A 16,712-nucleotide genomic window follows, 5' to 3' on the forward strand; every position below is an offset into this window, starting at 1 on the left:
GTTTCTCACTGTAATATTTTTCTTTCCTCCTTCAGAGGACTAGCTGTGTTGGATTTAAACCTGTAATTCACAACAAAAATTAGATGTAATCATATTTTCTAAGGTACCTCTGTAGTGCATTTGTGAAAACATGATTTTTGCACTGCAGTTTGAAAGACCTAGGATCAATCCCATTTGGGATGTGAAGAACTTATAGTGAAGGTAAGCTGACATGGCTAGGTCTCTTTATGGAGGAGGCAGAGTTTTTCCTCTTAGAATCTGGTTTTTCATCCTGAAGAGCATGCATAAAATTAGCAAACATAATACTCACCTCATAGTTGTAGTTCCAACTGTCCTAACTCATTTTTCAGTTTACATCAAAAAGGATAAAATTCAAAACACTTTCAACTTTATTCCATTATTTTTGTTTTGCTTTTACAAACCAAAAGAGAGATTATGCCATTATCGCTGTTTTGATCACCTGTCATTTCCTGGAATGTATCCTTAAAGAAGCAAACATGCTATTAACTTATTTGCTGTTGAACGTTTTTTCACTTGGTTATAAATTAGAGATCCCAAGAAATCATATTTTTGTTTTGTCCTTTATCCAAGTGTAAGCAAACAAAGTCTGCACATGAAGTATCTTCACAACTCAGCTACTTGTATACAGAAGCTAGTGACGTCACATTAATTGCCTTAGTATTCCATAATGCAAACTACACATCCTTTCAGGTGTGTATAATTCTATGCATTATGGGAAGTACCACTACCCAGACCTGCAATTAATGCAAAGTCACTAAACCTCTGTATACAAGTAGCCTAGTCGTGAAGATACTTCATGCGCAAACTGCAAACTTCATTTACTGATGTTTGAATATAGGATTAAACAAAAATATAATTTCTTTGCATCTTTAATTTAATTTATAACCAAGTGAAAATACTTTCAACAACTAGTTCTAATCCAGAGTATTTTAATAATAAGATGTTACACCTTTTAACTACTTATACAGGGTGTTCGGGATAAATTTGACATATTTATAATTAATTATATTTTTCCGTAAGTTACATGTATTAACACACACTTCTCTTCATTTAAAAGTTTGGACCCTTCTTCATTCATATACAAGATGTCAGAAAGGATGGATAGCTGGAACCCACCTGAATCATGGAAGAGAATAACTTGTATCATGATGATTCGTGCCCGCCATCAAAATAAGGATATTACGACTGCTGCCCGATGCTCCCTGAATACAGTAAAAACAATCAGGCATGAACTAGAGACTTGCAATGGTGACTACGAGGATGTAGCAAGAAGAAAGATCCCTAGCAGACGATCTGATTGCGTTCGTACAGCAGAATTCCTCGCAAATCTGCAGGAACAGGTGTTGAAGAACCCTGGCATTGGAATTCGGGCTTTGTTCGTGGAGTTGCTAACTGTAGTCAAGCCCTGGATAACAAGGGTAGCCAATGGTAGGCCGTATGTATGGCAGCAGGATTCGGCCCCTTGCCACACCTCTGGGAAAAGTCAAAAATGGTTGTCTGAAAATTTCTACGACTTCACCAGTCCAAATGTTTGGCCTCCAAACTCCCCAGACCTTAACCCCATGGATTATTTTGTATGGGGCGCAGTTGAAAAAGACACCAATTGCACTTCCAGTAATACAAAAGCCCAGTTAATGGATAAAATTAAAACAGTTTTTGCGGCCCTTCCCAGGGAGACTGTAGCATCAGCTTGTTCGAGGTTCCGAAGCAGAATTGAAGCTGTGATCGATGCTAATGGTGGTTATTTTGAGTAAATCTTGTTGATAGTATTGTAATTAACTCTGCCTGTAATGTTTTTTTGTCAATTCATTAAATTTAATAGATACAAAGAAGATTTTCTTTTTCCTTACGAAACTGTCAAATTTATCCCGAACACCCTGTATATGGGAAATGTATGTTTTGTGCATTACTTCAACCTTGGTTTCTCTTCTGGGTCTGGGTGGCCCTTTCCATAATACACACCTTTGGGTGTGTATTATGCATTATATACACTCAAAAGAATGTGTGCTTTGCATTAGGGGATACTAAAGCAATTAATATGAAGTCACTAGCCTCTGTATATATAAGTGATCTAGTTGTGAAAATACTTCATGCACAAACCTTGTTTGCTTACACCTGGAGAAAGGATTAAATAAGAATATAATTTCTTGACATTTTTAACTTATTTGCTGGTATGTTTAATTATGATCCAATTTGTTTTCTTGTCCACTATAGTAGTTACTAATTGCATCAGTCAATTCTGTGTCTTCCTCTGCCTCTTGTATTTTTGCTTCAGACAATGTTCAATCTCAACTTCTGAAATACATACCACTTTAGATCAAGTTCTTTTTTTAATAACACTTTCTTGAATTTTAATTGCTTTTTAGTATGTTTCTGCCTTGATGGATCTATTCACTCTTTTTATTTTCCTCCAAACTCTCATCACTGTTTGTGGTCTTTAATTAGTTGTCTTATTTATAACCCTGTTGAGACACCATAACTAATTCAGTATAACAAAGTTTTTTGGTTGGAAAAAACTTGGATTTGAATCTCATCCAGGATGCAAAGAATCATTATAAGGGCTTTTTTAATCGAAGATGTTAGGTAGTCTCATATGAAGGTGTCTGGGTTTCCAGGAGTTTTAATAGCTTTAGCTGCAGCTGTAATTCCAAACAATTTAACTTAATTCTTATATTCATAAGTTAATATTAGTTTAAAATGTTGGTGTGTACTGTTTTCTGTCTTATTCCGTACGAACATATTAGCTGGCTTCATACTATACAAGCCTTGTGATTTTCCCTATTTTATTATAATGTAAAATACATTTTTTCTACATGTTTCCCAATATAATATCGTAATAAAATCTCATATTCCCTGTTATGCAAGCATTTTAATGAAACCGTAAATTTTTTGGTAATAATAATAATAGAGCAAGCAAGTTAAGCTATGCTTTTGTTTTATTGTAATGAAATTTTATATTTATTCCAAATACAAATTTTGCTAGTCTGGTCCTCCTTGAATAACTATAAGTTGCAATATTTCAAGGTGTACATGAAGGAAAGTTTGTTCCAAAGGATTAAAGTTAAGAGGAGAGAAATCAAATGTCTTAAAGGGTTTAAATAATTTGGAAGATCTAGTGTACTTAGCCTCAGACTGTAGAAGAGAATTACTCCTCAGAGTATACAGAAGAAATTGTTTTAGTATTTTTGTGTGTTAATGAGTGGCACACAACTTTGTTAAGGCAAGCAGACACTCAGATGGAGCTGTGAAAAACAGAACTTCAGACAAGGAGAGCAAAAAATATATTCATAGTATTTTTTTGCCATTACTGTGATTATGTACTCTCAAGGAGATTTGCAGAATAATGTGATGGAACCACATACTTATATTTTACAGCCCCTCCATGGAGTCTGGAGACTCATCGCAGGAGACCCAAATTAACCATCATGCACAGAAATCATATATCTCTCCTTGAATCCATTCACCATCAGGGAACTCGCAACCAATTCTGATAATTCATTCTACTCACTCACTCTCCAAGCAAAAAATCTGTTCTGCACACTCCTACTAACGACACTCTTACACAACTTCCACGGATGGCCTTTAGTTCTCTATTTGTCATATATTGAAAAATTTCATTTGCATCAATTTTATAAAATCCCTTTAATATCTTAAAAGTTTCTAGTGTCCTTTCTTTCCTGCCTATCAACTAAACTTTGTAACCTACCCCAAACCTTCAATCTATCCTTGTAGAGAGTATTCCACAGACCTGTCACCATCTTGGTCACTCATCTCTGAATCCTCTACTACCTCCTGGTCCCAAGAAACCCAGGGGACCAAATCTGTGTGCAGTAGCCAAGATGTGGCTAATCATAGCCTTATAGTTAGTATGTTTTTCTGCATCCAAGTAATTCTTGAGCTATTTTACCAACTTTTGCAACATGCCTTCAGAACTTCAACTCTTTGTCCACCATTATCCCCAAGTCTAGCCTCATCAATTTTCTGGAATTCGATACCATTAATATTATTATTATGTGACATCTCCAAGGAGTCCAAAGATTCATTGAGGGAGGGCACCCACTCCACAATTTTCTACATCCACCAACTACAAACCTCAACCACCATTACTATCTACTGCCCACCACCACTAGTATTTTCACAGACCATCACAAACATCAGTGTCTATGGCAGGATTCGAATGCACAGCCTTTTGCCTAGAGAGCGGATATGCTAACCACTCGGCGAACCATATAAAGATTCCTCTCATCACAAAGAGATTCGAACTTAGGTCTTTTCCATTTAAAGGATGCAACGTACCATCATTCTTCCAATTGCACTACGGAGGCATTTTTTTTAGTCATTAGTGCCTGCTAAACCAATCAACGATTTCACTTGATATCTTTGCATCTTGACAGTCTCCGTGATAGCATTAATTTTTGCACCACTAAGGAAATGAGATTGTTATGCCTTGCAGCTGCACTACACATTCCACATTAAACTTCCCTTATATGATATACCATATGCAGTCTTTTCAACACGAAGTGCATAACACTACCTCATAAAATGAGGTAGCTAGATGCACAAATGATATTTTCAGTAAGAGAGATCTGGTTAGTCAGTAAACCTGCTTGAAAACTTTGGTTTCTTGAAAATTTTATCTTAAGTGTGTCCTGTATCAGTGTTGGATTTAGGCCCCAAGACGATATGTCTCAAACTCAAGCAGCTGCATCCCATGTTTTGCAGATACCCACAGGCTATACCAGAAAAATTCCCTGATATACATGCTGTCTTGTGAATCTGTTACACCTTCCCTAGACCACAGTACTTAGCAAAACCCACACAATTTCTGAAAAAAACAAGTTTAAATTTTAAGGGAAAAAGAAGCAAACAGATGCCTGATTTAATTGCAAACTATGCAATATAAGCTATTGCCATAATCAGTTTTCTTACTGATCTTTATTTCAGGTGCTTTTCCTTAGTGATCTCTGAAATTATACCTTTTTTAAAAAACTCTGGTTCAGACACTTCAGTTCTACTGTTGTTTTAAGTGCAATGTAATACAGCAGTTGAGCATCTTATTATAAATACAGTAATCTACCATTTATCCAGCCTTCAAACTTTCGAACCTTAAATCAACTAACAATCTCGTGATACACTTGAAATGAAACTTGGATTTCATTTTTTTTTTTAAATCATGACGTGGAAAAAAAAATTATAGCACCTTAAAAAACAAATTGGCACTTTTCTTTCAGATTTATATTTATTACAATGTAATTCCAAAGAAAAAAGTTTTGTGTATTGCAGTTAATAATGAAATACATTTTAACCAATTAATCTTTGTAAAACTGAGGCAGATTATATTATTGCACATGCCAATAACTACAGTAGTGAGCAAATTAATCCAAAAAAGCTGAATTTTTGTTAAGTTTTTGGTTTTGGTTTGTTTCAATTCACAGTAGTTTTCATTTTAGTTCACTATTTTGGTTGAGTGCTGCATGTTTTAACTGTCTATGATATTTATTAATTGTGCATTTCTAATAGTGAAAACAAGTTGACATTCGTAGTATTTTATTCATTTTGTGTAGCTATAAAATGGATACATCTCCAAGAAAGCATTCAAAAATATGTACTCTTACTAAGCACAGATCCAAGACTCAAAGACAAATGGCCAGTGAGTGGTGTTGGTTTGGGTACTGTTAATGTGGTTTTAAAGAGGTTTAGGGAGACAGGTACCTTTTTTCTCATAACAGAAAAGGAAATGTCGGTGAAATAGGAAAACTGCTATAGACTTAAATAGAGACTTTGCAGCTAGTAGGATTAATGTTTCTGACATGACAGTCCATCAAAGATTGTTGGAAGCAGGTAGGACTGCCCACAGACCAAAAAAGAAACAACTGTTGACAAAGGCTATGCAGAAAATGAGGCTCCAGTGTACAAAGATTGGACTGTTGAGAATTGGAAGAAGGTCATATTCTCAGATGAGAGCTTTTCTTGTAGAAAGTTTTTTACCTTGGTTATATACTATGTTAAAGATACCAAGCAATTTTATAAGGTAGGTTTTAATCATTATTTTTCCAAGTAAGCAAACAGACAAGTAAGTCAAGTTTGCGCCTGAACATAGTTCAAGTCTGAGGCAACTCGTGGTAAAGGTGGAGTAAGCTCCGACCACTTTCCTTAGTATTTTCCCCTAATGCAAAGCACATCCCCCCTGCGGAGGTGTATGATGCTATGCATTAAAGGCAAGGGCTACTACCAAGACCGGTTTCGACCTTTATTGAGGTCCCGTCAGTGGGAGCCAGACCCAAAAAATGCCAAGATTGAAGTAATGCAGAGCATATAAATTTTACCTAAACAAGTTGCCACAAGGTGCTTTGACCTTATTAAATAAAAAATCTCAGGATGAGAGTAAGATGTAGAAAGTTTTTTACCTTGGGTATGTACTATGTTAAAGATACCAAACAATTTTATAAGCTAGGTTTTAATCCTTACAAGATAAAAAAAACTTTCTACATCTTACTCTCATCCTGAGATTTTTATTTAATAAGGTCAAAGCACCTTGTGGCAACTTGTTTAGGTAAAATTTATAAGCTTTGCATTACTTCAACCTTGGTATTGACAAGACCTCAATAAAGGTTGAAACCAGTCTGGGTAGTAGCCCTTGCCTTTAATGCATAGCATCATACATCTCCGCAAGGGAATGTGCTTTGCATTAGGGGAAAGTGATCGGGGCTTACTCCACCTTTACCATGAGTTGCCTCAGACTTGAACTATGTTCATGCACAAACTTGACTTACTTGTCTGTTTGCTTACTTGGGAAAAAAAGGATTAAAACCTAGCTTATAAAATTGCTTGGTATCTTTAACGAGAGCTTTTCTTTGTCCAAGGTGAGCAAGTACCTATGTTCACAAATTGGCAGCTGAGAAGACTTCTTCCACTCACCTTTAACAAGCTCCTAAACAATGTGATGGTTTTTTCATGTGTAAAACCCAGGATCACTTGTGCCTGTTAACGGTATGATGAAAAGTGACCAATACATAAAAATATTGGAGAACAGAGTGGTCCTACATATCCAGAAAGACAAAGAACTCATCTTCCAACAGGATCTCGCTCCATGCTACACTTCAAAAAAAAGTGAGAGTTCCTCGAAAATCATAACATCGAATTGCTTCAGTGACCAGTTAACTCTCCTGACACCCAATTTGTGGGCCATAGTAAATAAGAAACTTGGAAAATTAAATTGTTATACAAAGAATAACTTAATACAATCCATTATAAAAGTATTATAAAAGTATGGTTTGGAGATGTAGAAGATAAGTTCTACGTTGGTTAGAGTTCATGCCTAAGTAAATTAATGAACTTATTAGGAACAGAGGAGCACATCTAAATTATTAGATCAAGTTGAAGTTAATTTTCTTACTTATTTTCTTGCAAAATTAAAATTTTTCTTTAAAATATAAATGTTTGGGTTAATTTATTTGCTACTGCATGGCATTAATTCTCATTTGTAGTTGCATATCAATGCAGTCAATGTTTATTCTTCCTTTCATTAATTTACCATTTTATAGTTACATACATAATATACTACTTAATATCAGTATTCATTCCAACTTTTTCTTAAAAAGCATATGTACTGTTTTGCCATTCCTATAGTGTGTTTTTTTGTAAAAAAAAAAAAAAAAAAAAAAGTATATTGTTACTTCATAGTGTGGTTATGTTTTTGGAAAAGAAGTAATTAAGTATTAAGCATAAATTTACAAATACATAAAGTAAAATGTATATGAAAAATTTTATGAAGTTCTTATCTAGCACAATATGCAGAATTTCCTTACTATTTGTGTGCATGGCTGAATGATATTTTCTAAGCAGTTACGAATTGACATATTCTGCTTGATCAAAGTGTGCCAACGGTGGGCCTACAAATTTAACATAGTTGGAAAGAAAGTGTTTTTGTCATCGCCAAAGCCTTGGTTGGGCTGACAATTAGATTCATATGTGAAAATCCTCGTTCATATTCCCTTGTTGAAATTGGTATCATACTCAGAGCATTCATCAAATGCTTCAATTTTTCTGAAACTATCTGTTCAGTTATTTCTAAAATCCAAGTAAAATAACATGAGGGGTAGGGATAAATCATCTTGTGCTGTACTGACCTTAAGGTAGGACACAAGAATTTACTGTGTGCTTTGTTTTACTTATTGGTCTTAGTACTGGAATAAAAACCCTGTATAATGAAAAACATTTCTCCCTATGTACTGCACAGATGCAAGCCAAACAAAGTAAAGTTTTATTGTAGTGCTAAAATCAGCACACAGACAGTCATTGTGGACCGCATTTAGTGAAAAGTAGTCTCTCTCCATTTCTCAGTTAATCTCCTAATGACTGAGAACTTAACCTGATTTATCAGTCTTCTGCATCTGTCTCTAAGTGCATTCTCCACTAAACCAGGAATTTCATCTAGCCATCTCTCATGGGACCTGCCAATTCTAGTTCCTGAATTTTCAGGTCCCTAATTTGAAAATAGAAAATATGAGGTATTTTCTATGTTCTCTTCCTTCTTCTTGATGTGTCCCAAAGTATCTGAGGATTCTTCTCTCCACCATGTGACAGAGACTCATTTCAAGATTTTATTGATCCCTGATGCTCAGGTTGGCTTTTTTCTCTGTCCAAGGAATCATTCTCCAGGCATTTCAAAAGTGATCATCTTAATATAAAGAACTGCAGAGAAGACCAAGGATATGACTAGTCTAACCTTTGTGTTGATATATATTTTCTTTTCTTCCTGATCTTAGCGAGACGAGTCATCATAGATCTTCCCGTTGTAATTAGTCTTCTTACTTTCTCCATATGTTCTCATAGGCAGTGAGCAGCGAACCCAGATAGATAGTTGATAACTTTATCTGTGTTAGTAAGCCTTTTCATTTTCTGCTATTAGTACTATGTCAGCATATCTTAAGTTATTGATTCTTGAGCTGCCCATCAATATACCTCTACTCCAGTCATCCAAAGATCTTGTGATGATTTCCTCACCATAGAGATTGAAGAGTCCAGGAGATAGTATTAAGCTTTGCCTTATTCTTTTTGTAAACAGAACCAATCTCATAATGTGTTATCAATTCTTACTGCAATTTGGTTATTGGCGTAAAGTTGGTTTATTATCCAGATAGCATATTGGGGAAAGCCAGACTTATTTCCCACATCCTTTACATAGTTGAAAGCTTTGCTGTAGTCAACAAAGCATAAGTAATCAGGACTATTACATTCTTTTGATTTCTCAATAAGGTGTCTGAGATTTGAAATCGTCTTCTGTACTTCCTTTATGAATCCAGCCATTTCTAGAGCCTTCAAGTGATTTTCTTTCTTTCTTTGATAATAATAGAACATGATTTACCTGGCATTTGAAATTAATGCTATTGTTCTGTAATTTTCACATTTCTTGGTGCTTCCTTTTATATGGATTGGTATAAAGATTGTCTTCACCCAGTCCATTAGCCATGCCTATAGCCCAAATCTGACTGCACAATTTCAGCATTGCTTCAATCCCTGCTCTGCCCATGCTTTTTATCACTTGGTATAAATTCCATCATTACCTGCTGCTTTTCATATTTTTGATAGCTAGTTCCACCGGTTGAGGATGAGAGGTTCATTTTTATGCCTCAATTTTTGTATAGATTCTTGCAGTACTCTTCCCATCTCTCATTTTTTCTCAGTTAGGAAGTATCCATATTTATCTTCTATGTTGGGTGCTTTCATTTCTAAAAAGAGAATCTTTGTTTCATTACTGTCTGCATGGGACTCTATCTCCTCACATATTTTATCGATGTATGTTTCTTTATCTCTCCTACAAGTTTCTCTATTGCTTTATTTTCTTTATAATAATTTCTTTCATTTGTTATTCACCCAGATTTAATTTCTTTCCTGTGGTTGATCAGATCAAGTGTGAAAGAGTTATTAATGTACTTTCCACATGTTGTTGGGTGTTTTGCATCCTTTGTGCTAGGCTGCCTGAAGATAGACTTAAGTTCAATTCTAATTGCCAACTAGAGGAACTTTTTCTAAGCCTTTCTTCAACTAGTTTCTGAGTTAGTCGATCTCTAGTGGGCAAATGGTTTTTTCCCCTTCTAGAAACTGGTTTTTCACCCTGTAAACTCAAGAAAATCGACCATAGAATCCACACCAATTCAGACAATAACATATCCTGTTAGGGTTAGGCACCAAGAGATGGTGCCTAACCCTCATTTGTCAGTCTCATCATTGGTTGCAACTTTTAATAGTGATAGTCTTAGATCAGCTGTCTCTGATTGGCTACTTGTGGAGATCAAACTGCCCACTCATTCTCCAAAAGCTAGATAGTGCTAAATCGGCCTTGCCTATTCCTTATAAGGGAATAAAGGTGTTAACTAATAGCTGAGCTGATGTTTTTGAGAACTTAAACAATGAATTAATTTAAAACAGTGAGAGCTGCATGATGCTATACATAAAACAATACTAAGGAATAACTGAAGAAATGTATTTTTAAAAAATAGTATTAGAAAAAAAAAGTGATGTGTGATTTAGAACAACTCTCCCATATCTTTAATTTCTAAGCAAAACTCTCAGATCCACAGGTTAAATTTGGTTTGAATACTGTCTCGTATACTGCTAATGTTTTGATTAATCTTTCTTATTTCATTCAATGGCTAATTTCTAACTGCATTTTTAATACTTTATGCATGTGTAGCTATATTCCTCTTCCCATAGAGAACAGTTTCATGACTATCTTGCAATTCTGAAAAAGATTTGTGCTGTGCCAATGCCACATTGACTCTCAAAAATAACTCATACTGTCTTCACTATACACTTTAGAAATAGTCTTTCTCTGTCATCCACAGAATAATAAAAATGTTTGGAATTCCAGCAAACTTTCATAAGAAAACATCGGTTTCATCCTTTATCCAAGTGTAAGCAAACATAGCACTTGGATAAAGGATGAAACCAAGAATATAATTTCTTGGCATCTTTAATTTATGGTCTAACCAAAAAGTGAAAAGCTTTTAACAAAATTTTTTACTTGTAACATAAAAAAGTGCCACAATTTTTTTAAAATTTATGGTGCTTGTATGAAAGAGTATGAATGCCTGACAAGGAAGCATTTATAATAGAGAACTTGGGGGAACTAGCTAGAAACTTTCTGATTTTCAGGAGTAACTTGTGGATAACCTTATCAGCTTACTGACATTTTTTTTGTGTGTGTGTTTACTCATCTTTTATTAAAATTTGTTTGCAGTCCTATTCTTCTAATTATTTGAATGCTAGTATAGTATATGGTGAAATTTCCATAACCAATGTGGGTGTCAGCATCTGTTTATTGTAATTTCTTTCCTTGAGACAAGGCATCATTTAATATGCCCCCCCCCTCCCCATTTAGAATTCTCTATCAAATGGAGAGACAGTAAGCAACCGTTACGAAACAGACCAAAGATAATGTATTTGTCTAAGAAGGAAAATTTGAAATGGAGGGGGGAGGACTTGCACAAAAGCAATTTTAATTATGTAATTTTTTATATCTTAAATTTTATACAAAATAGCATGTGTAACTCATTATTTACTTTATTTTGCTTTAATTATAAAAATCAACTGAAACTTTCAGTGATTATTTATATTTTACTGGAATAATAATATAAAATAATATAGCATTCATTAGGCCCAGGATTGGTGACAAAAAAAATTGATATCCCAATGTGATTAGATAAATGCAGGATTAGAGCACTTGACCATTTTACTGTTTAGAACAATAGGTAATTTGATTTTATTTGGACAAATCATAGTGAAGATACCATTAATTTTGGACTATTAAATATAAAGTTCTATTGCTGACTACACCCTGCTAGTGAGCAATAGAACTTTGCTTCCTTGTATCAAATTGTTACACAATGTACACTTCTTTCACAGAGCACTTTTGGTAAAAATTTTAAAGCAATTCTTTGTTATCTGTTGACATTCTTTATGGCAATCCTCATTATCATGTAGGGTATGTGAATATCTCTTTGTAATGAACCCTCTCACATGCACTATATACAGTCTCCTCTCTATTTCAGTAAGATCCTAACTTTTTTTTTTGTTCTAAATATCTTATATCTTTAGGTTATGATGCCTTAGGTAGTCAAATGGATATACATACTCCTAAATCCAGCCCTTTTAATCAATCTGTCCCTTATTTTTATAAATAAAATATATTTTCCTTCTATGCCTTTTTTAAAAACACAAAATGGAAATATATATTTTCTTCAAATCAAATAAAATTAAATATTCAAGTATTTAGTAGTTGTAAGAAATAAACTGTTGTTTACCTTTACTCCAGGAAGATTGGTTAATCAAATTCCAGTTATGCCTATCATTTCATCACAAATTCAAAGAAATTAAAAGCTAGAATAAGAATAAAATAGCTTGCTAGCAAACTGATTTGTATTAAGAAACCAAAGTTTATGAAAGTAAGAGCTAATACTGTAGAAGCAGTATGTGGTTCATTACTCAAACACATTACCCAAAAACTGTAGCTTTGTCTTTTTTAATTAATCCATAACTATCAATTCACAATTTACTGGTTTTGTTACCTAAGTTAATTACATGTGGTTATGGTGGCATTTTTTTTTTTAATTATTTATAAATTCATCTTGATGTTTTATCAGTTGTAGTTGAAAGGTAATACATAAGGACTTGGATTAGCTGTGAACTACATATTGAAGGAAAGCAAAACCAGACTGTTATTCTCATTATTTTTTAAAATTCATATCTGCAAAAATAATTCACACTATAAGTCACATAATTCAGTGATGTGTGGTTACTGCAATGATTTACAAAACACGGCCTGCAGGCAGCATGTGGCCCATGGTGCGATTTTGTTCACCCTGCCTGTGGGTTTTGATTTTCATGAGCAAAAAAAATAAAATAACAGTTTGAATCGAATGTGTAATAGATATTTTAATTCTACCACTAATCGATAATCTCGATATTGATAATTTTATTTGGTGTTTTTACATCACTATATACCCACGTGTTTTTTCAAATATTAGATGTGTCAAAGAATTGTTCTTGCACTGTTTTGTTCTAACACGCATGGGGAATGCGAGTGTACAATTAGTGTTGTTTGTTTGTTCAGGTATCGAAGTTGTGTCGCTGCTGCTCACTATATTACGGCCCTTGGATAAGTCTTTTTTCTTTAATGCAGCCCTCGGATTACCTAAGGTTGGACCCTGATTTACACAATGCTCATAATATGCATATTTTTTCTTTAATGCAGCCTTCGGATTACCTAAGGTTGGACCCTGATTTACACAATGCTCATAATATGCATATCATTTTTGGCATATATTTGGCACTGATATCCTTTTCTTCAAAGAGATAAGATATCTATTGATTGAGAAAGAGAATACTTTTTCACAGCAAGAGCTTGCAGGAAGTTATCAACAGAAAAATGAATACAAATACTCTTAACATTCACTTTGGCAACACCCTAAAATAAATGTTTTGAAAATCTGGATTTGAATTCAGTCATAAACTGACTTTGGCTGAGTTTGAAAATTGAGAACTTATTGGATCTGAGGACTGCATACAGCATGGTGGAACTAACATTTATTTGGACTGATGTAAACTGCTTGGAAAATGGCAAACCATCAATTGTGTTGTGGTTTGCCATTTTCTTGTTTTTCCTGTTGACAGTATGTATAAGTTTGTCAAAGAAATTAAAAGGGCAAGAATGTCCTTTTAATTTCTTTGACAAACGTGATGTAATACATTTTGATATTGAAAACCTTAGTGCTGATTTTATTCATTAGTCTATGGCTAATAGGAGCTAGAAACAGTGGAATAAGTTATTTTCTTTCCAAATACAGCTTCTGATTTATTTTTGCTTCATTTCAGTTATGGTAAATTTTAAATATTCAGTCTAATCTAAATCTGACCTGAACTGTTTTATATTTATTGCAGAATTTTTCAATTGCATTATGAATGCAATAAAGGTAGTGCTTACACAGGAAGCACTGTTTAAGCACTACTGAGTATTAGGTATACGTAATATACCTAACTTTGCTAATAACTAGTGTTCTAGTTATATCTTTGTCACAAAAACAAGATTATATCACAATTTTTATATTAATAATATGTTTGGTTGTATTAATTTTTCAGTGGAATATTTGTATTGACACAGTACTTCCACTCCTGATTATCTTATTAAAATTTGTCCTTCATATTTGTTATTCATATCCTAATTAGGATGTTTAATTTAAAACTTTCATTCAGTGAATGCTGTCTGTTGGTTCTCCTAGGTATGATTATCAGATGAGTTCACAGTGATTCTTCTGACTCCAGATATCACATTCTTGCCTGAATGTTTAAAATCAGCACCCATAATAAATATCTTAGGAGGGTTTTTATAAAATTAAGCATTATATAGTTCATTTCCTATACATAACAGTTTGAATATAAATAATTTTTCACAGAGAGCTTCTAATATAACATTATGGTATAAGTATGAATGTACTGGACAGCTAATTTCCCCAGGCATTCACATTAGGTGAAGTGATTGAATGTCATAGTTACATGACATTCAGTTACTTCACTTCTAGTCAGTTTTTGGAATAATCAGATGCTGGGATCAATTTGCCATGGATTATTAAGATGATTTTTCTCCAGATATTTTATTATTACAACATGACACTTCCAAGGACCCATCGCAGTAAGGCACTCTCCTCTTCTCTGTTACATACATCTCATCTCCGTGTGTGTTGAGGCTTAAGTGCTGGGAGGACATCATGTTGGAGGTTTAATGGAATATTTATAAGGATTAAAACTAATTTTAATGTTCCAATATTTTGTCTCAGTCACCAAGACATCTTCAGGGATTACACTTAACTCTTGTAACACACACTCAAATACAACACAATACTAAGTGAAACACGTGAGTGACTCTAAAGTCCTATCTAGGTAGTTTGCCCTCTATGGGCATTTGTAGGTGGCCTAGGATGTAAAGTGGGACCTCTAATAATGTCCAAATTTTGGACATTATTTGGACATTATTAGAGGTCCCACTTTACATCTTTATATTTATATAAATATACAGTTATATAAAGTTTTATATAACTGTATATTTATTTAAATTCGGTTGATTTCTGAGTGCAGCTGCAAATTCTAAAATAGTCTTGCTTTTTTTAAATTTACTATGGGGTTTTTTCCAGGAGATCCTGTGGGTTGTATCCAAAACATGGTCTGCAAGGGTAGATTGACCATAGTCATGATTGCTGATCTGCTTGTCTGTCTGAAGTAAGCCAGATTGCAGGAACAGGATACTTTATATACTCTGGGCTCTGAGAGAGCTGATCTTTGGTACAGATAAAGATAGAGCAGATAAAGGTAGCAAGGGTTCTTTTAAGCCCCACCATAAACTTGCTACCCTTATCGTTTCACTTAGTCTTGTGATGTATTTGAGTGTGCGTGTTACAAGAGTTAATTGTAACCCCTGAAGATGTGTCAGTGACTGAGACGAAATATTGGAAGCATTCATGACATCTCATCTCCTCTACTACTAACTTTTCCAACTTCAGCACTACTACCATCAATATCATCTGTTGCCCACCACCAATAGTATTTGTATATGTTCTCATGGCTGATTTGCCTGTACACAGGATGAAAAACTTGAGTTTCCTGTGGAGGTAAAAAAAAACCCTGCTACCTCCATATGAGATTGGCTAACTCACCTTTGGCTTTAGTTGGGAAATGAAGTTCACTGCCTGCTGTGAGACAAGTGCCCTTGTTATTGGAGGCCTGAATTGGCTTAAAGTTCCATGTGTGATATAGAGCTTTTATATAAAAAATAGTTACATAATTCACAGTACCTGAGACTTCTTGACCATTATACAATTACATACAGGTATTTAGATTAAGGGATATTACATCCCATATTGTTTCACAGCCAAATAAGAAACGCAAAGAGTTTCATGCCGAATATAGAAACTATATAAAGTTTGAGTCCAAGTGTAAGCAAATACCTGGATAGTGCAACACATAGTCCATCTGGTAGTGCAACATGGGGCAACTCATAGTAAGGGTGGAGCAAGCTCCGTTCACAGTTCCTGGTATTTTCCCATAATGTGAAACCTAGTTCCTAGGAGCTGTATTACTGTTTTATTATGAGAGAAGGTCACTACCCAGACCGGTTTCAACCTTTATTGAGGTCTCATCAGTGAGTAGCTAGACCTAGATAATACCAAGTTTGTAGCGAACAGAACTTGCATACCCTACTATAAGAATTGCCAAGGAGGTGTCCTAATAAATTACTAAATATAATTTAAATAAAAATAAAATATAAAAAATCATTTGCAGTGATGAAGGTGTGGAAGGGAGAGAAATTAACAATATGGGATATAATATCCCTTAATCTAAATAATTTTATGTCGCCAAATTGAAGCCTTTGGCTCTTCATATATTTAGTACATACAGGTATGTTAATCTTTATTATTATTAATTTTATTTCTTAGTTTGAGATTGAATCATAAAAATAAACTGGAATTATATATAATCATAGCTCCAACTATGTGATTGAGATGAAAATTGTCCATATCTTTCAGGTCAAGAAATAGCATTACAGTATCTCATTAAAGAAACAATATGTACTTGACATGCTGTTTCTATAATGATTGCATATTTGTTGAAGTTTTTTTTTTTTTTTGTTAATATTAAGG

The 16,712-nt window shown here is 34.2% G+C and overlaps 1 long non-coding RNA gene across 1 annotated transcript in view; it reads right to left on the reverse strand.

Annotated features, from left to right (window-relative positions):
- Window positions 1-46: 46 nt before the first annotated feature.
- The window catches only part of LOC150101586 (uncharacterized), a 47,731-nt gene continuing 31,065 nt past the window's right edge, over window positions 47-16,712 (reverse strand). The window contains exons 2-3 of the long non-coding RNA XR_016549017.1: window positions 12,327-12,402; window positions 47-60 (exon numbers count right to left, since the gene is read on the reverse strand). This is a non-coding gene — a long non-coding RNA (uncharacterized LOC150101586). The remainder of the gene's footprint in view (window positions 61-12,326; window positions 12,403-16,712) is intronic.

This window comes from Typopeltis vanoorti, chromosome 11 (assembly GCF_054136105.1).
Source record: "Typopeltis vanoorti isolate ZY-2024b chromosome 11, IOZ_Tvanoo_1.0, whole genome shotgun sequence".
In the NCBI taxonomy this organism is placed as follows: Eukaryota; Metazoa; Arthropoda; class Arachnida; order Uropygi; family Thelyphonidae; genus Typopeltis; species Typopeltis vanoorti.